Source organism: Stylophora pistillata, chromosome 7 (assembly GCF_964205215.1).
Source record: "Stylophora pistillata chromosome 7, jaStyPist1.2, whole genome shotgun sequence".
NCBI lineage: Eukaryota > Metazoa > Cnidaria > Anthozoa > Scleractinia > Pocilloporidae > Stylophora > Stylophora pistillata.
Genome location: NC_142525.1, coordinates 6,885,010 through 6,909,208, shown reverse-complemented (window position 1 = coordinate 6,909,208; position 24,199 = coordinate 6,885,010). Strand labels below are relative to the sequence as shown.

Below are 24,199 nucleotides of genomic sequence, written 5' to 3'. Positions count from 1 at the left end.
TCCCAGTGTCTTCTTCACATTTGCCAACTAGGACTGGTAACTAGCCTGTTTGCTAAGTGTAAACATGGCTGTTGTGGGAGTCGGCTATGGTTGATCTCTACTTTGTGAGACCTATAAAACGTTTCTGGGCAGTTGATTCTTGTCAAGGTAAAGTAATTCATGAATCATTCATTTTCCAGCTTGATTCCTGGAACTACAAGCGAGGAAATTTGTGTTTTTAAACAAAATCGTATAAACCCATGGCTTAGTGCTTCGGTCAGCACTTCCTGTATGTTGGAGACGTGTTCGTATAATTTGTTGCCCTGAGTTATAGACTTGATTTCTCTTTATTTTTCAACGTTGATTTACTGGTTATATTCCGTTTTAAAGAATTCAATCGGCCACATTCCAGTGCTGGAAAACTATCGAAAATTTCTCGTTTGTCATCAAATAGTGATACTCTAAGCATTTGCTGAATGACGTTTAGTATTTTACCATTTTCGATTTACAATCATAACAGCTTTGTTACAGTTTGTATTTTTTAATCTCACCTATAGTAATTAGACGCATTTCCACCTAGGAGGCATGTCTTCATGGCTTCTGTCACTCCAGAAAATCCTTATACCAAAGAAACCTCTAATTATGCTAAGTTGTGTCGCCTCCTTGTCGATGTTGGATCATGTGTGGTAAGGGAGATCTTTGACAGGGTCTGTCCACCAGGAAACCTTCACAATGTTCTGACTAATCCCAGAAATCATGCAAAATTGCAAACCCTGAGAAAGAAGAGAGTCCTGGTTACCTCCCAGTGGCGCAAACTGTATCCTGCTTTCAAATTTTCAGTCTCCTCAAGGGACTTTGACACTTCCCTACTGGTGCTTCTTCTGAGGAATATCTGGGGTCTGACCCTTCCTGCCTCTGGCCAGGATGACCTTCCTCTGGTAACAGACACCACTCCAGCAGCTGATATCACTCGTATCAAGATCCTCAGAGACAGAGTTTATAACAGCCATGTTACCAGTGGTTCAGTTGATGATCCAACTTTCAGTTCCTACTGGAATGATATCCAAGACACCTTTCAGCGTATCGGAGGGGTCCGCTATCAGGATGCTATCGATGAACTTAAAATTGATTGTATGGATGCCGAACTTGAGGAAGGCTATCAAGAGCTTTTGAAAGAGTGGTTGAAGGATGAAGAGTGCATTACAGACAAATCACATGAAGATAAAGTGGTAAAAAAGGCCAGAAAGGAAGATGACCTGGAGGATTTCATTGAGACTTCTGAACAAAGTTCAGGGAAGGAAGGTTTGTTTGATTTACTTCTGTTGATTTTAAGTTTTTTTAAGAATGTTAGATATATATGATGCACAATCCTCGCAGTAGATAGCGCTATAGCGAAAATCAGACCTGAAAAAAATCAGGCCTGTACGGGATTCGAACCACTGACCTCTGCAATACTAGTGCAGCGCTCTACCAATTGAGCTAACAAGCCAACTGGGAGCAGGCCGTTAAGTTGATTCGTAATAAACCCGTGAAAGTGATAAATGAGATACAATGAAATATATGAAGTTCTTATCTTTTGTATTGCGGTATTAGATACATGTGATGCACGATCCTCGCAGTAGATAGTGCTATTTAAGCAATAGCGAAAATCAGACCTGAAAAAAATCAGGCCTGTACGGGATTCGAACCACTGACCTCTGTGATACTAGTACGAGTCAACTTAACGGCCTGCTCCCAGTTGGCTCGTGAGCTCAATTGGTAGAGCGCTACACTAGTATCGCAGAGGTCAGTGGTTCGAATCCCGTACAGGCCTGATTTTTTTCAGGTCTGATTTTCGCTATTGCTTAAATGTCGCTATCTACTGCAAGGATCGTGCATCATATGTATCTAATACCGCAGTACAAAATATATGAACTTCATATATTTCATTGTATCTCAATGTTAGATATAGTAGATTGTGAAATAAAAAGGGTTTCTCCCAAAATTTCTGTTTGAGAAGTCATAGTAACATGTTCATGATCATGTTAGTAATGTTGTGTTGTCAAAATTGTTATAGTTTGTACTTTGTACCGAGTCACGTGACGGGCAGTAAAGAGGCACTCGAAGTTCTTGAATGAATGGCGTCGTTCGGATCTTTTACGCTCGCCGATAAATAACACAACATGGTGTCAGAAGTGGGATTTTGAGTCCCTTGACGAGAAGAATAACTGGATAGTCGAGGCCCTTAGAGGAAAATACAGGAGAGTTCTTTGAGGTTACTCGAGCGGAGCTAAATATTGACAAAAGAGAAATTGTTCGCCGCGACAGCAGAAGAAACCCGGGAAGTAAGCGTACTACTGTTCTGGAGGAATCATGGCTAACAAGATTACTGCACCCGAAATGTTCGATTTCAAAAAGCCAGACGAGTGGGAAAAATGGATTCGTCGGTTCGGTCGATATCGGATGGCGTGTGATCTACACAGAAAAAGCGAAGAAATTCAAGTAAACACATTGCTATACGCGATGGGCGATGCCGCCGACGATGTTATGACTACATTTGTGTTTGGCGATGAGGGAGACCGGCTAAAATACGACAAAGTAAAGGAAAAGTTCGACCAGTATTTCCTAGTCAGGAGAAATGTCATTTACGAACGAGCGAAATTCAACCAGCGAACCCAGGCTGACGAAACCGCCGAGGAATTCATCACATCGCTTCATTGCTTGGCCGAGCATTGCAATTTTGGCGCCCTGAAAGAAGAGATGATTCGGGATCGTATTGTGGTGGGAGTTAAAGATGCTACACTAAGTGAAAAGATGCAGTTGGAATCGACTTTGACTCTTGAAAAAGCTGTGAAAATGGCCAGGGAAAGCGAGTCAGTCAAGAAACAACAAGAAGTCATTAGGAGTGGTCAGCGGTCGACATCTACCGAAATCGATGAGATTGGAGCCAAATTCAGAGCAAAGTTGCAGAAGTTTCCACCAAAGAAACGTGGAGGTGTCGTTGGCGCTAGAGATAAGTCAAACCCCAGTGGCTGTTTACGATGTGGATTATCTGCAAATCACACCAGAGGGAATTGCCCTGCACTTAATTCTGTTTGTCATAAATGTTCCAAGAAAGGTCATTATGCCCGAGTATGCATGTCCCAACAGGTTGAAGAAGTTGTAACCGAGGATCAGTTTTCTGAGGATCCAGATACCAGTGTGTTTCTTGGAGAGATCGGTGTTGACAGCATGCAGGCACATCCGTGGAAAGCTGAAATCCTGGTAAATGGTTGCCCAGTTAATTTCAAGCTTGATAGTGGGGCTGATGTTTCTGTCATATCAGAAAAGACTTTTGGTCTTTTGTCAATTCAGGAAAAGCTCCTTCCACCTGATAAGAAATTGTATGGCCCATGCAAAGTACCACTGTTTTGCAAAGGTAAATTTACAGCATCCCTTACGCATAACCTGCAATGCTGTGCTGACGAAATTTATGTGGTTCCTGGCCTTGAACAGTCCTTGTTGGGAAGAAGCGCGTGTAGCCGGCTCGGGACAATTGCTAGAATCTCTGGTGTTGACTCAAAGGACAGCAACTATGAGAAGAGATTCCCCAGCTTGTTTCAGGGGTTAGGATGCATGGATGGTGTTTACGAGATCAAGCTGGATGAATCAGTCACTCCATTTAATCTGTGTACCCCAAGGCGTATTCCTATTCCTTTACTACCTCAAGTGAAGAAGGAGCTTGAGCGAATGGAGCAAATGGGAGTGATAGAACAGGTCGATCAACCTACCCAGTGGTGTTCCCCGATTGTTGTTGTACCCAAAAGGAATGGCAGTGTCAGAATTTGTGGTGACTTTGTCCAGTTAAATAAGGCTGTTCAGAGAGAGGTCCACCAAATGCCAACAACTGAACAAACTCTAGCCAAACTGTCTGGCGCAAAGATTATGTCTAAGCTGGATGCAAATAGTGGATTTTGGCAGAGGAAGTTAGGTGAGAATTCAAAGCTGTTTACCACTTTTATCACACCATGGGGAAGGTACTGTTTCACAAGACTACCCTTCGGTATTTCTTCAGCACCCGAACACTTCCAGAAAGCGATGCAGAGGATCCTAGAAGGTCTCGATGGGGTGGAGTGTCAAGTTGATGACATCTTAGTATTTGGAGAGACCCAAGAGCAGCATGATAAGAGGTTGATTGCAGTACTGGAGCGGTTAGCAGATGCTAATGTTACCCTTAACCTGGAGAAGTGCAAGTTCTCAACAGATAAAGTGGAATTTCTGGGGCACGTGATCGGCAAAGATGGAGTGCAAATCGACCCCACTAAGGTGGAAGCTGTCGCACAGATGGGGGAACCAACTGACATTGCACAATTAAGGCGGTTCCTGGGCATGGTCAATCAAGTAGGGAAGTACATTCCTAACCTGGCGGACATGACAAAGCCACTGAGGGATCTTCTGAGTAAGAACAATGCATGGCTCTGGACTGGGGCTCAGCGGGAAGCATTCAATGCCGTAAAGAAGGCCCTAGTCTCTACGCCAACACTAGCCCTCTATGATCCAGCCAAAGAGACAAGGGTATCATCGGACGCTTCCTCGTTTGGTCTTGGAACGGTTCTCACCCAAGCCCAAGAGGATGGCGGTTGGAAACCCGTTACATTCATATCCAGGGCACTGACGCCAACAGAACAGAGGTACGCCCAAGTAGAAAAGGAGGCTCTAGCAGTGACATGGGCATGCGAAAGGTTATCGGACTACCTCATCGGTAAGCCATTTCATATTGAAACGGACCACAAACCATTAGTTCCTCTCCTGGGGTCAAAGAACTTAAATGAAATGCCACCAAGAATTCAGCGTTTACGAATGAGGCTGCTCAGATTCCAGTATTCCATCTCACACGTTCCAGGCAAGAGTTTGACAACAGCAGATGCTCTCTCAAGAGCTCCGATAAACCAGGAGCAGCAGTCAGGCTTACAAGAAGAAGAAATAGCCCTGTATGCGCACAGTGTTTTGAGTGAAATTCCAGCCAGCGACAGACGTCTGGAAGAGATAAGGGAACGACAAGAGGAGGATGAAGTATGCCGACAACTTACAGCCTACTGCCAACTTGGCTGGCCAGAAAAAGATAGAGTTCCGGAGGCACTAAAAGGGTACTGGAGTGAGAGAGGAGAAATTACCTTAGTTCGGGGATTACTTCTGAAGGCTTCCAGAGTCATCATACCGTCCTGCATGAGGATAGAGATTCTTGATCGCTTGCATGAAGGCCATCAGGGCATCACAAAATGTCGCAGCCGTGCCAAGATGTCTGTGTGGTGGCCAGGCCTTAGTAGGCAGATTGAGGATATGGTTCAGGGATGCCGCAAATGCGCAGAACACCGATCTTCCCGAGCAGAACCCCTTATTCCTTCAGTGGTTCCAAACAGGCCATGGCAGATCATCGGAACAGATTTGCTTCAGCTAAAGGGCCGCACCTATTTGCTGGTCGTGGATTACTTCAGCCGATACATTGAGGTGGCCTTGCTTTCATCATCCCAGACTTCGCAAGATGTCATTCAGGCGCTGAAATCTATGTTTGCGAGACATGGAATTCCAGACTCTGTCAGATCTGACAATGGTCCTCAGTATAGTTCAGCTGAATTCATTAAATTTGCAAAGGAATGGGGATTTTCAAGTGTGACAAGCAGTCCAAAGTACCCCCAATCAAATGGGATGGCTGAACGGGCGGTGCAGACCGCAAAGTATGTCCTGAAGAAGGAGGATGATCCTGCTAAGGCGTTGCTTGCATATCGCTCAACACCATTAGAGAATGGTTACAGTCCAGCTGAGCTTCTGTTTGGTCGAAAGATAAGATCCAGAGTTCCACTTGCTGCGGTGGAGCTGAAACCCGGTTGGCCTGATTTGTCTATAGTCCGAGGTAGAGAGGAAGTTCGAAAGCAAGAGCAAAAGGCTTACTTTGATTCTCATCATGGCGCAAGAGATCAAAAGAAGATTCCTGTGGGAACCGAGGTTTGGATTCGAGACATGAAAGTCCCAGCGACCGTGACTCAAGAGGCTGAGACACCTCGTTCATACATTGTTAGCAGCCCCAGAGGAACTATCAGAAGGAACCGGAAGGACCTTACTCCGCTGTACCCTAGCAGTCCTGATTTGAGCAAGCAAGGTCCTAGCTTTCCTGATTCGAGCAAGCAAATTCCAGAGGCGATCAAGTTGGATGTTCCGGCAGCTGCTTGTGCAGCTGGTGCAACCACAACTAGATCTGGGCGAGTAGTCAGTGCCCCCAGAAGATTGGACTTGTGACTGTGCGGGATAAATTTATGAATTGAACAGTCCGATCTCTAAGTTTACACAGTTCATGTTATAAGTTAAATCAAACTTTATTACCTTCATGTTTAGTAGTTTTGGCTTCTCCCCGTAGTTTTTAAAGGGGGAGATGTTGTGTTGTCAAAATTGTTATAGTTTGTACTTTGTACCGAGTCACGTGACGGGCAGTAAAGAGGCACTCGAAGTTCTTGAATGAATGGCGTCGTTCGGATCTTTTACGCTCGCCGATAAATAACACAACAAGTAAAGTTTTATGGTTTTTTGGATGATGTGATATTTTATTGTTTTGTGAAAAAATTCATAGCAAAGATATAAAAATCACATGAAGATGAAATGGTAAAAAAGGCAAGGAAGGAAGGTGACCTGAAAGGTTGCACTGGGTGATTTTTCTGTTATTTAAGTTTTAAATGAACATTTTCATGTCAAAAATGTTACATATACTGGGGTTGTGAAATGAAAGCAATTTGCTCCAAAATTTGTGTTTAAAACTCAAAGTTACCTGTAAGTTAACAATTGGTTCATGCATCAGCATGCGTTCATCAAGAATTGAAGGACGCAGGAAGTTTGAAGAGCACAAAAGATGCGAAAGAGTTGCTTTGGGCACAGCAGAGAGCAACTCTAGCTCTTTAAGTGCTCTCCAAACTCCTCAAGTGCTTCAAGTCTTGATGAACACGCAGATGACACATGAACCAATTATTTTATAATATTTTAAAGGCTGTAGTTTATGTATAAAGGGCAGAAATTCCCTCTATTGTGCTTCAATGTGTTGTTTATTTTGTTTGGGAAAAGTATTTTGCTATGCTTTAATGATCTCGTCTCAGATTGGTCAAAAACTGACAGGTGAATTCATGCGTGAAAGTGAACTTAGAGTTGGAAAACGAGATGAAACTGGTGTTGATTGTTTTGTTTTCCCTTTCTCTGGGTTCTTTCTCGGGAGTTTAAACATCCATTCCCAAAGAAAAAGTAGGCAGATCTTCATCAGCTTGTTTTCTTATCGCCATGTCTAGTTTAACGTTTTTGAAGAAGTTCTTCCCGTTTTTTAATGAAAAATGCTGAAGTCACTCGCAAGAAAAAATTTTTTCATGAGGCATTTGTTTGCTGAAGTTACCAGTGTGCACATTGGTAAATTGAAGCATGCGAACTTAATTGAATTTGATTGCATGAGTTTACAAGCTATGTTGTAGTAAAGGCTGAAAGTTTCTAAAGAAACTGTGGTGCTGCATTGGTGGGTAACAAGGTGTGTTGTTTACTATGTTGTTGTAAAGTCTTGTGTTTTTCTTCTTGATGATGTGAGTTAGTGCTGTTCTTTGAAAACAATTAATAGCTGATACATAATTTTGTACTGAAGATGAAAAATTTGAAGCCTGATAATGTGAGTGAAAGATGTTGTTACTCAGTAAATGACACTGAGGCATGCTTACTAGGAGAAAAAACAGAGAGCGGTCAGTTTTTTTTCTTTAATTATGCATTTGTAATGTTGTACCGTTTTATCGATTGAAGTGAATGTAAACTATTTTATGTGGGTCAAGGACTTACTGACCATGATCAATCACTGGTTTCTTTTCCTTTGCTTTGTTTTCTTCTGATCTTCATTTGGATCAGGCTAATAACAAGTAGAAAAGTGAAAACTACATTTTTCCTTTTCAGAGACAATAATAATGCCAGGCGAGAGTAGATCAGCACTGAATAGTAATGCCAGCCCACCAAAGCTTAGTATTACACTTCCACTGATGAGGGACCTTCCAGAAACCTCTTCTCCTTGGATCAATGTTGAACTCCCTGTTGATATTCTGTTATTAACAGTGGAGGACTGTGAGTTCTTAAGCTGTTTTGCCTACCTGAAGAAACCCTTTAAGAGTTACCACAACAGTATTGGCTATGTATACTTTGGCTGCATGGGTGATGGTCAAGGAAAGAAAATGAAAATTGCATTGATGAGGTGCTCTAAAGGTCCTAATGTTCCTGGGGGCTCTTTGTCTGTGTCAAAAGGTGCCATCTTACTCTTGAGACCCAAGGCTGTTATTTCTGTTGGTGCCTGCAGTGGTTTGGACAGCAAAGAGGTCAACCTAGGAGATGTGGTTGTTTCAGCAAAGCTGATAACAGCTGCACACAAAACTCCCCCCAGCAGAGATATTGGTAACCTGATCAAACATGTGGCTGATGGGTGGAAGGCACCTTTACAAAATGCTGATGATTATAATGCCAAAGTGCACTGTGATGGAGTGTTTCTGAGTATCTCAGAGGCAAACAAGGACATGATTGGTCAACATCCTGACGCAATTGCAGTTGAAATGGAAGGTGGAGGTGAGAATCATGTTAATTGTGATGATTTATGAGTCAAAGATACAGTAACAGTATTTGTACATGTAGCAAGTGTTTTTAGAGAAGCTGTGCTAGAATTGTCCCTGCTGGCTCAAGAAACTTTGCAGGAATTGTATATGCAAATTTGATTTTCTTTTAAATGTAGGCTAGGGTTTGGTAGGAAGATGTTTTTGTAAGGGTGAAGGTGACAAGTTAATTAATTTAAAATTGATTTGCCCTTCAGGATGTCATGAATTGTGAGAGTTGTGTCTTTTAAAAATGTAGAAAGTATCTTGCTGAATTGTTTGAGGCCTGGGGAGTAGAATCACAGTCCTTATTAACCCCTTAACTCCCCAGACTGACCAAGACAGAATTTCTCCTTCCAAGATCAATATGATATCAAGCAGACAAGTAATAAGAATAGAACAAATATCAAGAAAGGGATTATTAGTGGATCCAAAACCCAATTCTCCCAACCAACATTATAGGATAATTAGATCTAGGGAGTGAAAGAGTTTAACTCTAATTGATAAAATTTCGTCTCTTAAGAAATGTAAACTGAAAATTAATATTACAGTCTTGGTGTACAAGTTTTCTTGTAAAGATTGGTTGCACGTGTAGGGACTTACACTAACCTCTTTCTGTGATGTGGATGTTTACCAGAAGCTAGAGTTTGAAACTGTGTGAACTTCAATTGAACAATAATTATCACAAGGAGGCAAAGAAATAAGCTTATAATGGTTAAGAGACATGTCAGTGTTAAGAGACATTCATGAATGTCTTTTTTTTCAGGAGTGTTTGCAGCAGCCCATGATTTTAAGACAGAATGGGTGGTAGTCAAGGGCATCAAAGACTTTGCAAATGAAAGGCAGTCTTCAAGTGAGAAATGGAAACAAATTGCTTGTGTGATGGCGGCATCTGTTGTGGCCAACATTTTGAGTGATCCAGTCATATTCCAAGATTGGCCTCACTATAATGCAGGTATTTCTGTCTTAATCTTAGTTTTTTTTTTTAAGGGATAGATGGGATTTAGATCTATTAGTTCCTACAGCATAAACTTGTATGTATTGCAATCAGAATGAGCCATTCAGTAACAGTTTACAAAATAGGAAATCAATCAAGTTACACTAATTTTGATTCCCATAAGTTGAACATGGTTTCTTTAAACCTTTACACCCTGATATCCGTATTCATATTCTCCATACTTTTCTCTATACATTTACTTGGGAACTGACAAGGAGAATTGATTCAACAATCAAACCTTCCTAGTTTGGCAATAATTTCCTCTCTTCCCGTCATCTTTATGAATGACTCAGCAGTATTACTGTAATGAAAAAATAGATGCAGGCCACTCAAAGGATTTAAATGGTTACTGTAAGTGTTAATGAGAAACTTTTGGTTACATTGAGGGATGTAACAATGGATAACAGTTCATTCTGTGAGTGAGGAGAAAACCTGTATTCTTTAGTTAGCTTATAGAACACAGCCAAAATATGGAGAGCTGACAGAGGCTAATGACATCTACAAAAGAGATTTGATGTGATTTGAAATATACTCCAGGGCCAATTTGCAACACATCAAATTGTTTTCATACGTTTTACTCCCCTGATCTCATTAGAAATTCTCCCTACTGTCTGCCATTAATTCTTATGATGTTCCTTTAAATAAATTGGTATGAGATGAATTTTTAATCCCATATTGATATTTATTTTCGTTCTCATCACTTGTCTGGTTGATACTGTATTGATATTGTAAGAAGAAGTTCAGTCTTGGTCACCCGTGACATTTTTTAAAGGATTAAACTAATAAAGAAGACTTATTGAGTGATATGTGTACAACTGTATTTTGATGTTGGAACTTTTTGGAATGGGAAGGAAAGTGATGGATGCCAGCTCACATATTTATGTTTTTTTGTTAAACCTTTTTCTTGGAACCTGAAATTGATATCACATTGGTTTTAGACCATTTTAAGTGAATGTCTTAAGAATAAATTGGTTTAACATTTTCACTCAACCTATGATTTCGTTAGTAATTATTGTCGTCACTGTCTGCCACATAATTCTTATGATGTTAATTTGAAAAACTTTGTGTTGGGTCAACCAACAATCCCCTTGAACATTGATATATTTCTTAATTCTCATCACTTGTCTACTTGATATTGTAGTGATATTGTAAAGAGAAATTCTGTCTTGGTCACTTGTGGGAGTTAATGGGTTAAACTGACAACATTGTTTTTGTTTCTTGAATAATTTAGGTGCCAATGAATTACCTGCTCAAGGTAAGTTCCACGTGTTCTCATGATTGAAATACTAATGTAGCCTTTGTTATGTTTATTGCTCACTACATACAGTAGTTATATAATGATTAGTGAATCATAGAATGCGTCAGACTTTTAGAATTGCTTCCTTCCTACTGTCTCAGACTTTAATTAATTTGTAGATTAGCCTTAGCAGCCCTTTCTATTGAACAGACTTCATTTCATCACATTTTGCCACTCTGAAAGGTTTGCACAAACTAGTACGTAATTTTTCACTGCCTACTTTCCTTGGTGATGTTAAGGTGGTTGAACACAGTTTTCGCACGCGCTTTTGCTGATGCAATTGAGTGCGTGCCCAAGGATTGTGAAAAACAAACATGCCGTCAATTTACTCAACACGTACCCAAACCATCTGTGCTATTTTCTATACTTGTACTTGCTTTACTATACTTGTACATTTCAGTACCAATCATTATACTTGTTGTCTTACTTTGAAGTAACATGTTGAGGTTAGCTATAACTTTGTGAACTTTATGTCATGATTTAATATTTTGGGATAGAGTTTATTGAGTACATTTTTTCCAACTTTGTACCTTTTCAGTGAATTTGCAAGGGGGGTAAGAATTACTTCTCCGTTTTTGCTGCCCCACACCCTCTCTCTCCTCTACTTAAAAGAAAATCAGGAAGTTGCCAAATGTCAGAGAAGTAATTGAAAAAAACTAAAAAGCCCACTTGTTTATTTAAGGGGGGGTGTTGCTAGGGAATTTAAATTCTTTACACACAGCAATGAATCTAGTTGCAGTAAGTATTTCACTTTCATCAGAGACAGAACTCAAAAGAATTATTATTTTGAACAGGTTTACCTGAGAAACCCATCATCACAAATGTAGAAAGTGAAGTTGACAAAGATTTAACTGTGACCTGGGCAGAAGTAGAGGCTAACAGCAGTAATTGCAGCATTAAATACCGTCTGGAATGGACGAAACAACCCATGACACAATCCACACAACTGGTTCAACGGGGAAACATTGTGGAAACTCACCACGAGATAACTGGTCTCGAGTATGACGCAGAGTACGAAGTGAAGCTGTTTGCTGTCAACAAACAAGGAGAAAGTGAGCCAGACGTCAGAACATTTAAGACAAAGAGTGGTATGTACTGTACCTTAACTTTGAGTAGAATAGTTGCAAATGAAATAAATAAATAAATAGTTGGGTCCTAAATCCAGGGGTAACACTGCTTTTCGTAAAACAAAGAATTTAGAAACTTTGTGACAATAGGTTTAATACTCATACCGCAGCACTTGTAAAAGAAAAGACAATGATTTGCCAAACTTTTTAGAAAACGCTGAGTCCCATAATGTGAACTTGAAGTCATGATTTAATATTCTGGCATATGTGTTTACTGCAAAAATTTTTTCAACTATGTACCACCTCATTGTAGGCCAAATCTATACGAAACTTTTTCTGAACTTATAGGCTACCTGCAAGTCACATTAGTTGATCTCCCCTAAAAATTCTACAACCCTATCGTTAGTTCCACATGCATAGTTCCTCTTCTACTAACTATGCCTATGATATCCATTTTTAGCACTCCTTCAACATTCCTTTGGGTAATGTCTCCTACCCAGTTCCTCCCTGGGAATCCATACAAATTACTTCTGGATCTCTTGAACTCCACCTCCACTCTCCTCGTACTTTAAAAAAAAAAAAAGAAAAAAACCCACCAGGTTGCAAGGTTTCAGGGAAGTAATTAAAAAACTAAGACATCCTCTGGTTTATTGAAGGGGGTGGGGGAGGAGGGAGGCCCATGTCGCTAGGGAATTCGAATTCATTACGTACATCGATGAATGTAGCAACGCTCCGCATTGAAACGGTTTTTAACCAGATCTTTCACCTTGACTGTCCTACCAATGTAGATTAGAACGGAACCAATTGTCAAAGCATCTTTTTCAACATCTGTCGTTTGATGATGTAAATATTTCTTTAAGAGCCTGGGACTATTCAGGCAAATAGGTTAACTTGACGGGGGCAAACGAAAGACTAATGTGTTGACAATTTTGTCGTCAATTGCAGATTTAGACTTTCTCATGAAGTTAGGTACACTTCAAAACTTCAAAAATGGTTTCAAAGTATTCAAATTCAAAAATCTTCTCTTAACTCCACCTCGGCGGCCTTCTTGATCTCCAAAGTAGCGGCTAAGTCGGACCGCTGTTTTAATTACAAATTGGTGTTTTAGGGACATCCATTACCTAAATGTTCCGAATTGGTCACGAATCAGAAAAAGAAATCTGCTTAAGTGTAAACCAGATCTGAGATATCGAGCACTTGAGAGATCCTCACTGACTTATATTTAAACTCAATGGAGTCCTTCTTACTAGAGATTCAGAATTAGAAAAATCTGGTTTTTCAAAATTGACGGAAATATCTATTTCTGAAATTAGTTACTAGGGGTCTTAAGTGGTGATGGAGTTTGAGAAATGTAGATTTTTCCATCTTTCATGGCTGTAAGCGACTTAACAGGACCGGTCAAGCGTCCTTAATGATACGTCACGCAACCTTTGTCAAGCTATTCTGACAACAGTCCACTCCCCTCTCAAGAATAACTTTTTCATGAAATACATTGTTGTTTTTACCAACCTTATCAAGCGAAGGGGGAGGGAAAGAATGTTAACAATTATTACGAATTACAACCTACCATTACTTTTCGTTCTATTTTATGGGATACCTAAGTTAGCAGGCGATAACTTCTGTCTGCGTCGATATTTGTCCTCTGATTGTTTCCGTCAGAAAGAAACAAAGCTTGTGGAAGAAAAGCCTGCTCCAAAGTTTTCTCTTCTCATCTCTATTTTTTTTTTTTTTTTTTTGGCACATAAGAAGAACAAACTCGTTTTGTTGAGTCCAGTGATACTGGTATTAAAAAGCTGGTCGCATATACTCATCCGCCGTCAGATGAACTCTGACTTTTTAAAGAGCGGTTTTCGCGCGATATGAAAATTAAGAGTTACAAAATAAATAAACTCTTTTCTGGTTTGCTGACTGATAATGTTCGGGGCTCGGAGACTGTCCTAATGATGTTACATTTTTCCTCGAAACTTCGCTTCTAGGCCTTGTAACATAGACTGAGGGTAAAGTTACCAAACGCTGATTGGCCATTTTTAAGCTAATTTTGGTAGTTGCCCCAGGTAAGTACCAAAATTTAAAAAACGCTAAAATAGGTTACCTTTCCCTAAAACTTTTGAAATCATCGATCATGCCATCGAATGAAAAATCTTCTTTCTGAGTATTTTGACTCACAGGTTGCACCCAATTTGCTTTCTTGTACTCTTGTATTTTAGTGCCAATCATTTTACTTGTTGTCTTAATTACTTTGAAATAACATGTTGAGTTTGGATATAACTAAAAACTGATCAGGCCCACATTGTGAACTTTAAGTCATGATTTAATATACTGGCGTATATGTTTACTGAGTAGATTTTTCCAACTTTGTACTCTTTTCAGTGAATTTACGAGGGGGATAAAATTACTTCTCGATTCTTTCAACCCCAACCCCCCTCTCTCCCCTACTTAAAAGAAAAATCAGCAGGTGGCAGAGTGTCAGCGAAGTAATTAAAAAAGCTAAAAATCTGCTAGTGAAGTTAAGGAGGGAAGGCTGTGTTGCTAGAGAATTTAAATTCATTATACATGTCAAAGAATGTAGTCATAAGGTCAGTATTTCACTTTTATCAGAGACAAAATTTAAAAGAATCATTGTTTTGAACAGTTTTACACTCTTTATCAGCGAATTTACTGGTGGGGGGGGGGGGTTAAATTACTTCTCCATTCTTTCAACCCCTCCCCCCTTTCCCCACTGAAAGGAAAATCAGCAGGTGGCAGAGTGTGTGAGAAGTATTAAAAATCTCCAAAAAATCCACTAGTTTATTTAAGGGGGGGGGGGGGGGCTATGTTGCTAGTAGCTAATGTTGCTGAAATTCAAATTCATTACGCACGCCAATGAATCAAGTCATAGTAACTATTTCACTTTCTGCAGAAACAAAATTTAAAAGAATCATTCTTTTGAACAGGTGTACCTGAGAAACCAATCATCACAAACGCAGAAGGTGAAGTTGACATAGATTTCACTGTGACCTGGTCAGAAGTAGAGGCCAACAGCAGTAGTTGCAGCATTAAATACCGTCTGGAATGGACGAAACAACCCATGACACAATCCACACAACTGGTTCAACGGGGAAACATTGTGAAAACTCACTACGAGATAACTGGTCTCGAGTATGACGCAGAGTACGAAGTGAAGCTGTTTGCTGTCAACAAACAAGGAGAAAGTGAGCCAGACGTCAGAACATTTAAGACAAAGAGTGGTATGTACTGTACCTTAACTTTGAGTAGAATAATTGCAAATGCAATAAATAAATAAATAGTTGGGTCCTAAATCCGGGAGTAACACTGCTTTTCTAACACAAGGAATTGAGAAACTTTGTGAGAATAGGTTTAATACTCATACCGCAGCACTTGTAAAAGAAAGGACAATGATTTCTCAAACTTTTTCGAACACGCCGAGGCCCATATTGTGAACTTGAAGTCATGATTTAATATTCTGACATATATGTTTACTGTATACATTTTTTCAACTATGTACCACCTCATTGTAGACCAAATCTATACCAAACGTTTTCTGAACGTATAGACTACCTGCAAGTCACATTAGTTGATCTCCCCTAAAAATTCTACAACCCTATCGCTAGTTCCACATGCATAGTTCCTCCTTTTCCAACTATGCCTATGATATCCATTTTTAGCACTCCTTCAACATTCCTTTAGGTAATGTCTCCTGGTCAGTTCTTCCCTGGGAATCCATACAAATTACTTCTCGATCTTTTCAACCCCACCTCCACTCTCGTCGTACTTAAAAAAAAAAGAAAGAAAAAAACAGCAGGTTGCAAGGTTTCAGAGAAGTAATTCAAACAACTAAAACATCCTCTGGTCTATTCAAGGGGGAGGGGGAGGGGAGGCCTATGTCGTAAGGGAATTCGAATTCATTACGCACATCGATGAATGTAGCAACGCTCCGCCTTGAAACAGTTTTTAATCAGATTTTTCACCACCACTGTCCTCCCAAACTAAATGAGAACGGAACCAATTGTCACAACATCTTTTTCAACATCTATTATTTGATGATGTAAATGTTTCTCTAAGAGCTTGGGACTATTCAGGCAAATAGGTTAACGGGGTAAAATAAAGACCAATATGTCCACAATTTTATCGCAAATTGCAGATTTAGACTTTCCCATAAAATGAGGTAAACTTCAAAACTTAAAAATGTTTTTAAAGTACTCGGATTCGGAAGTCCTCTCTTAACTCCACCTCGGCGGCCTTCTTTATCTCCAAAGCAGCGGCTAAGTCGGAACGCTGTTCTAGTTATAAATTGGTGTTTTTTAAAGGTTAAGCACGTCCATTACCTAAAGGTTCCGGATTGGTCACGAAATCTGCTTAAGTGTAAACCAGGTCTGAGATATCCTGCTCTTCAGGGATTCTCACTGACTTATATTTAAACTAAAGGGAGTCCTTACTAGAGATTAAGGATTACGAAAATCTGGTTTTTCAACATTCACGGAAATATCTGTCTCTGAAATTAGTTACGAGGGGTCTTAAGCGTGATGGAGTTTGAGAAATGTAGATTTTTTTCATCTTTCATGGCTGTAACTGACTTAACAGTACCGGTCAAGGGTCGTTAATGATACGTCACGCAACCCTTGTCACGCTATTCTGACAACACTCCACTCCCCTCTCAAGGATAACTTTTTCATGAAATCCATTGCTGTTATTACCAACCTTATCATGCGAAAGGGGGAGGGAGAGATTTGTTAACAATTATTACGAATTGCAACCTACCATTAATTTTTGTTCGATTTTATTGGATACCTAAGTTATCAGGCAATAACTCCCGTCTGCGTGGATATTTGTCCTCTGATTGTTTCCGTCAGAGAGAAACAAAGCTAGTGGAAAAAAGCCTGCTCCAAAGTTTTCTCTTTTCATCGCTGGTTTTTTTTTTTTTTTTTTTTCGCACACAAGAAAACACACTCGTTTTGTTGAGTCAGTGATAGTTGTATTAAAAAGCTGGTCGCATATACTCATCCGCCGTCAGATCAACTGTGGCTTTTTAAAGAGCGGTTTTGGCGCGATATGAAAATTAAGAGTTACAAAATAAATAAACTCTTTTCTGGTTTGCTGACTGATAATGTTCGTGGCTCGGAGACTGTCCTAATGATATTACATTTTCCCTCGAAACTTCTTTTCTTGGCCTTGTAAGATAGACTGAGGGCAAAGTTACCAAATGCCGATTGGCTGAGACAGAAGGCATTTTTAAATTTAGAAAACGTTAACATAGGTTACCTTTTGCCTAAAACTTTTGATATCATTGCTGGCAAATGTTTTTCAAGAGGATTGCTTTCATTTCTTTGACGTTGTTGTACAAAAATAAAACTAAGTGAAAACTGAAATGGCTTTCCACGAACGTGCTTAAAAGCGTGCGTTTTTGATCATCTTATTAGATTTCTGAAGGCACCCATGAAATTAATCCTTAATTTTACTCGGCTCTATGCGATTACCCCTGCAAATATTCACTTTTCAGACAGTCTCTCAGTAGTGGACATTGTCAGCTGATATACTAGCCGCCCGAAAGGGTTTGTTTACCCTATGATATACTTGATTTTTAAGGGAGGAATAACGCTTTGACGAAACAACCTTTTCTATCCTTTGGATAGGGAAGGATTTCTCAACTGATCTCCCTGTGCTGAATTCGATATGAAGTATTTAAACTGCATTTACTCGTGTTCACATAACTAATAAGATATTTTCCTTTCCCTTTCCCTTTTGTTTAGCCGTAAGTCCCTACACAACGGCTTTAAACTAAAAGTTCAACCCTGTGGAGCAAGAATTCAGTAAAGTACAGAAACTGTTCTCCTCGAGTTCTTGTTATTTATTAAATATTTTCTCTTTCTTATCCTTCAGCCATAACTGCTTACACTACAGCTTTAAAGGATTCCATTACAGACCAAACGGAGTTCCAACCCAAACTGTTGGCGTCTCACACCATCTCCAACGCGAAAACAGATGATATATTCACTAATCTTCTCATACAACATGGAAGAAAAGGCCTCACCAGGATTGACCAGAGATATTCAAGAAGATCAGTGCTCGATTACTACGGAAAAGCCAGCAGTACTTCAGTAAAGCACTGCGATGAAATATTCCTCGGCACGAGTAGTGATCAGGAGAATCCTAATTCTATTCTTGTCGTTGGAAAAGCAGGGATTGGAAAATCTTTGTTTTGCCAAAAGGTGATTCGCGATTGGGTCAACAAGAAATTATTCCGAGCAAGAGAAGATATTAAAATTCCAAATTTCAAATTTGCTTATTTGCTTACTTTCCGTCAATTGAATTTCCTTCAGGAAAAGCGTGTGACCCTACGCGAAATCTTAAACTTTTCTTCAATATTAGATGACGTTACATTTGAGTATATTGTAAACCATCCCGAAGAAGTTTTGATTATCCTTGACGGCTATGATGAGTATTCTCAGCAAGATTACATCATGTGAAGGTGTAATCTGATCGTCCGGGTGAGTGTAGTCCTGAGAAGGACTGTTGTCGGTGGCAGTGACTGACGTTTCGACAACCTGTGCGGAAGTCATCATCAGAGTCAAGTGAGTGATTGTTGTCAGTAGAATGTTCTTATTCCAGTTCGTGTGAAATGATCGGTTGGTTTTGCCGTGATGTTATTGGCTGTAAGACTCAAGTGACGTAAGTCGTTCGTGATTGGTCTGTTTCGGTCTGTCGGTAAGGCTAGGTTGTTCTTTTTCGGTCGTTTGTGATGTTTATGTCGTGAATGAGTCGTTTGTATGGGGCGGGTAGTTGTTGACATCTGTTTAGGGGAGTCTGTTCTAAGTTAGTAAACCAGCTTTCCAGAGTCAGTCGTTGAAAATAGTCAGTGCTGTAGGTTAGGCATTGCGCAGAGTCCCAGTCAATGTTGTGGTTGGTAAGTCGATGGTGTTCAGCAATGTGATTGCTGACATCACCTTTCCTCGTCGCCCGTCTGTGTTCAGTCAGTCTTGTTGTGAGGTTTCTGCCAGTCTCACCGATGTAGGAGGCTTGGCAGTCGGAACAATTGATCTTATAAATCGTTCCCTGTCTGTTCCTCGGTTCGTCTTTGTCTTTAACGTTGGTTAGTAACTGACGTAGTGTGGTGATGGGTCTGTGGGCGACGCGGATATTGAAGGGTAGTAAGATGCGCGAGATGTTTTCAGACATACCTTTTATGTACGGTATGGTTGCTGTAGTCGTAGGGGTTGCGGTGTCGTTTGTTTCGGTAGTGGTAGTGGGTCGGTGAGTGTTTCGTCGGATGAAGTCGTTGTTGTAGTTGTTCTTCGTAAAAACACGGTGAAGGTATTTGTTCTCGTCGGATAAGCTGTCTGTCGAGTCACATACTAGTTGTGCGCGTCGTGTTAGAGTTCTGATAGTTGTGGCTTTGTGTGATGTAGGGTTGTAGGATGACTCGTCTAGTAATCTGTCGGTGTGTGTCGGTTTCCTGTAAACTGTCGTTCGTAATGAGTTGTCGTTGTGGCTTACCAGGCAGTCTAGAAAAGGAAGTTTGCCATTTTCTTCGACTTCTCTGGTAAACTGTATGTCAGTGTTTTGTTCGTTAAGGTGGTTGTGGAATGCGTCAATTTCGTCGTGTCGAACGGCGGTGAATGTGTCGTCAACGTAACGTAACCAAAGCGGTATCGTTTGTCGGCAAGTCGAAAGGACGCGTTCCTCGATGTTCTGCATCACAATTTCTGCTATAACAACAGAAACTGGAGACCCCATGGCAGTGCCGTGTAACTGTTTGTAGTGTTTACCGTTGTACTGAAAGTAAGTAGACGTTAGGCAAATGTTTAGCAAGTCCATGATGTCGTCTGTCGGTAGCGGTAGTGGTTCGGTAGATTTTCGGATTGCAGTTTCAGTGCATTGTAATGCTAATTGAAGTGGAATACTTGTGAACAGTGATTTCACATCAAATGACACTAGTTTGTAGTCGTCAGGTATCTGAACAGTCTTGGTAGCGTTAATGAAGTCTTCAGTGGATTGTAGTTTATGTCTGGATTTGTCGGTTAGCGGTTGTAGTATTGTCGTCAGGTACTTGGATAGTTGGTATGTGGGAGAGCCACAGAAAGAAACATCACGGCAAAACCAACCGATCATTTCACACGAACTGGAATAAGAACATTCTACTGACAACAATCACTCACTTGACTCTGATGATGACTTCCGCACAGGTTGTCGAAACGTCAGTCACTGCCACCGACAACAGTCCTTCTCAGGACTACGCTCACCCGGACGATCAGACTACACCTTCACATGTTACCCCCGGGTTCAAACCATTTACTGCAAGATTACATCACTGGAGACTCGGGGAAAGAATATCAGAATGACGCTAGATGTAAAATGCCGGTGGCCGCATTATGTTCAAAACTCATCAAGGGAGAGATACTGAAAGGTTCTGTCGTTGTTGTAACCTCGCGGCCTGATGAATCGGATAAGCTGGGAGGAATCCGTTTTAAACGGTACGTAGAAATTGTGGGATTTTCTCCACAACAGGTTACAGAATACATTGGAAAGTACTTCAAGGAAAACGAAAATATGAAGAGCGCTGTGCTTGAACATGTCATGAAGAATGAGAACCTAGTCAGTTTTGCTCATATTCCTATGCTCTGTTATCTGTTGTGCTTCGAGATGGAGTATACTCTAAACGAAACAAGAAATCCTCGTGACCTTCCTGTCTCAACAACCCACATTTACACAAAACTTATTGAAATTTTTGAACTTAAGCACTGCTCTGAGTCAGAATACAGACACAAAGAAATTCCTAACAAATTCAAGCCTCCTCCGGTCATCAAAACCACATTAGAGAAATTATCAAAACTAGCGGCAAAACTTCTGCTTGAAAGGAAGGCAACTTTTGATGAAAGCGAGATAGAAGGCGGTTTTGAGTCGGAAGAAGTCAACAAACTGAAAAGTAGTGGTCTTCTTTACTGTGGTCAGCCTTATAGGACTGGTTCGATCAGAACCACGAAACACTTCAGCTTCACACATCTCACTGTCCAAGAATTCTTAGCCGCCCATTGGTTTGTAAGGGAAAATCGTCTTCCAAACGAGAAATGCTCTGAAATGGTTTTCCAATTCATGGCTGGCATTTTGTCAAGTGAGGGAAAAGAGGAACTGATGGAAAAGTTGTTGACCAGTAGTCAAGTTTCACGGGATCATACTGGATTTCTCAGAGCAAAGTGTCTGAGTGAGTATCAAGACAAAGAATTCGCTAAAACGTTTATCAGGAATCATCCGCAAGCGTTCAGTAGTTCAGACGGCGTCATGCGTCCTTATGGTTTATCAGATATAGACAGCATTGCATTATCATTTGTATTGGACATTATCAGTGAACTAAATAAAGAGGAAGCTGGAGAAACACAACACAAATGTTCTGATAAGTTCGTCTCAGGAAGTTGGAGCTTATAGAATCCCACCTAACAATGTCTGGAATACAACGAGTCTGTAATTCACTGATCAATGAACACTCTCTTGTGTCTGAATTGAGTATAGGAGGAATATTTATAGGAGGAACATTGATGATAGGAGGATCAGTCACTGATACCGGTGTTGCCAGTCTATGTGAAGCTTTACAGCATCCAAGCTGTAAGCTAACCACACTAAATCTGTTGGGTAATAAGATCACTGATACCGGTGTTGCCAGTCTATGTGAAGCTTTACAGCATCCAAGCTGTAAGCTAACCACACTAAATCTGAGGGGTAATGAGATCACTGACACCGGTGTTGCCAGTCTATGTGAAGCTTTACAGCATCCAAGCTGTAAGCTAACCACACTAGATCTGAAAGATAAGATCACTGATACCGGTGTTGCCAGTCTATGTGAAGCTTTACAGCATCCAAGCTGTAAGCTAACCACACTAAATCTGTATCGTAATAATATCACTGATACCGGTGTTGCCAGTCTATGTGAAGCTTTACAGCATCCAAGCTGTAAGCTAACCAAACTAAATCTGTATGGTAATAATATCGCTGATACCGGTGTTGCCAGTCTATGTGAAGCTTTACAGCATCCAAGCTGTAAGCTAACCACGCTAAGTCTGGGGGATAATGAGATCACTGACACCGGTGTTGCCAGTCTATGTGAAGCTTTACAGCATCCAAGCTGTAAGCTAACCACACTAGATCTGATTGGTAATAAGATCACTGATACCGGTGTTGCCAGTCTATGTGAAGCTTTACAGCATCCAAGCTGTAAGCTAACCAAACTAAATCTGAGTTTTACTAAGATCACTGATACCGGTGTTGCCAGTCTATGTGAAGCTTTACAGCATCCAAGCTGTAAGCTAACCACACTAATTCTGGGGCTTAATGAGATCACTGATACCGGTGTTGCCAGTCTATGTGAAGCTTTACAGCATCCAAGCTGTAAGCTAACCACACTAAATCTGTGTAGTAATAAGATCACTGATACCGGTGTTGCCAGTCTATGTGAAGCTTTACAGCATCCAAGCTGTAAGCTAACCACACTAAGTCTGAATAATAATGATAGTATTAGTGAGTCAAGTAAAAAATTTCTTAGAGCCATATTAGAGAATAACAGACCAGGTTTTTCATCTGATTTAAGAACGTAGTTATGTGAAGCACTTTCTGTAGAAGTAGGTAGAAGCATCAAACTCTTCAACGCTGCCAACAAGATATTTAACCAATTGGTTTTAATTGTATTAATATTAAGCTAACTTTTGATATAGAGAAAGTTACGAAATTGTTGGAAACAAAATATTTTGAGTCATTAGTGATCATTGTATAACTTTATGATAAAAGACTGTCGTGAAAGCAACTTGAAGCCTGAAAATGTCAATAGTTTCTGTGGACATGATAGCTTATTACTATAGGTACCCAAAATAATTATTTTCAAGTTTTGGTCTTTTTTCTGGGTCAACGAGAGCTACCAAGTACTTGAAGTATTATAGATCAATGTGAGTAAGATAAAACACCCGTTGTAAATAGAACCGCGTTGAATAAAGATTTTGTTGATACATTACTCGCTCAGAATATATTGCTTCCTATACCTTTTGTTTGTGGGTGTAATTGCGTGAAACCTTTTACTCTTAAGATCTGATTGTAAATTCTCCCCTCTAGTTGCTACACATTTCCTTGTTAATTAGTTATGAGAATTTGGTGTTGTATTCGTACCAGATGTTGAAGTGCCCCTGAGAGAGACGAAAATTGACCATTTTATTTTGGACTAATTTTTTCACAGAATGTTGAATTGGGTCAAGTTAGAACCCTTTTTGCCGCTAAAAACTCAAAAGAAACCTTCCATGACCAATTTTTAACGCTTCAAAGTCGTGCAAAAATCGTCTGCCATCGCTGAAAATATGTTCCAGCCGAGCCCGCAATTGTACAGCAGAAAACGGCATCATGACGTGAAAGGCTTAACAAAGGGCTAAGGAAGGGCTAACGCTCGAAACGTCACCTTTTGTGATCGTTACGGTGGCCAATTTACCACTTCAACTTTGTAGATATAGCCAAATTGTTTCGTTACTCCCACCGACGCAGCCCCAAACAGTTTCTTTCGAAACTATCGGCCTTTTAACAAACTTATACTTTGCTTTGTCATGGATTTTCCTTGAATCGCATAACGGAATGAAAATGAGAAGAAAAGGAAAGAGCATTACTTAAAATTGTTCTGTTTACGTAGATGCGAAACAATATCACTTAGCCTCGTTTTCAACTCGCAATTCCACGCTAACTACTTCGCTACGTTAACCAATCAGAATGCGAGATTTTGTTCAATGATAAGATTCTATGGGGAGTTAATCACTCCTACCGTTTTCAAGTTCAAGTCTGGCCGAAAAACTTCAGAAGCTGCAGAACCGTGCGGCTCGTATATCGTTGTCCGCCCCTTATGATTCTAGTGCTCTAGACCTGTTCCGTAGACTTCATTGGAAAAATTTATTTTTTTATTTTATTTATTACAATTTAATGACACATACAACTTACTTACTTACTTACTTACTTACTTACATTAATAGATAATAATACAAAAGAGTAAAAAGAAAGGTGCCATAAGGATGGTCCGCAAAAGAGATAAATCCCCATGCACGGCAGACCACCTTTAACAAAAAAACAAATCCAAACTAAAATCAATCAAATCTTGCAGTCAAATAATCCCTTACACCCCTTTTAAAACAAGAAACACTTGGAGCCTGACGGACCGATAGTGGCAGCCCATTCCACATGTGGACAATCCTATTAAAATAGCAAAACCTAAAAGTATCAGTCCTCGCGTAGTTCTTTTTTAATT

At 40.2% G+C, this 24,199-nt stretch overlaps 1 pseudogene across 1 annotated transcript; it reads left to right on the top strand.

The window, feature by feature from the left end:
- Positions 1–22,930, top strand: LOC148726405 (uncharacterized; annotated as a pseudogene). Its single transcript, XR_015989495.1, has 9 exons — positions 1–147; positions 560–1,281; positions 7,903–8,559; positions 9,349–9,537; positions 10,811–10,834; positions 11,671–11,964; positions 14,877–15,170; positions 17,821–18,398; positions 20,245–22,930. The product of XR_015989495.1 is annotated as an uncharacterized LOC148726405 (transcript).
- Positions 22,931–24,199: the final 1,269 nt, after the last annotated feature.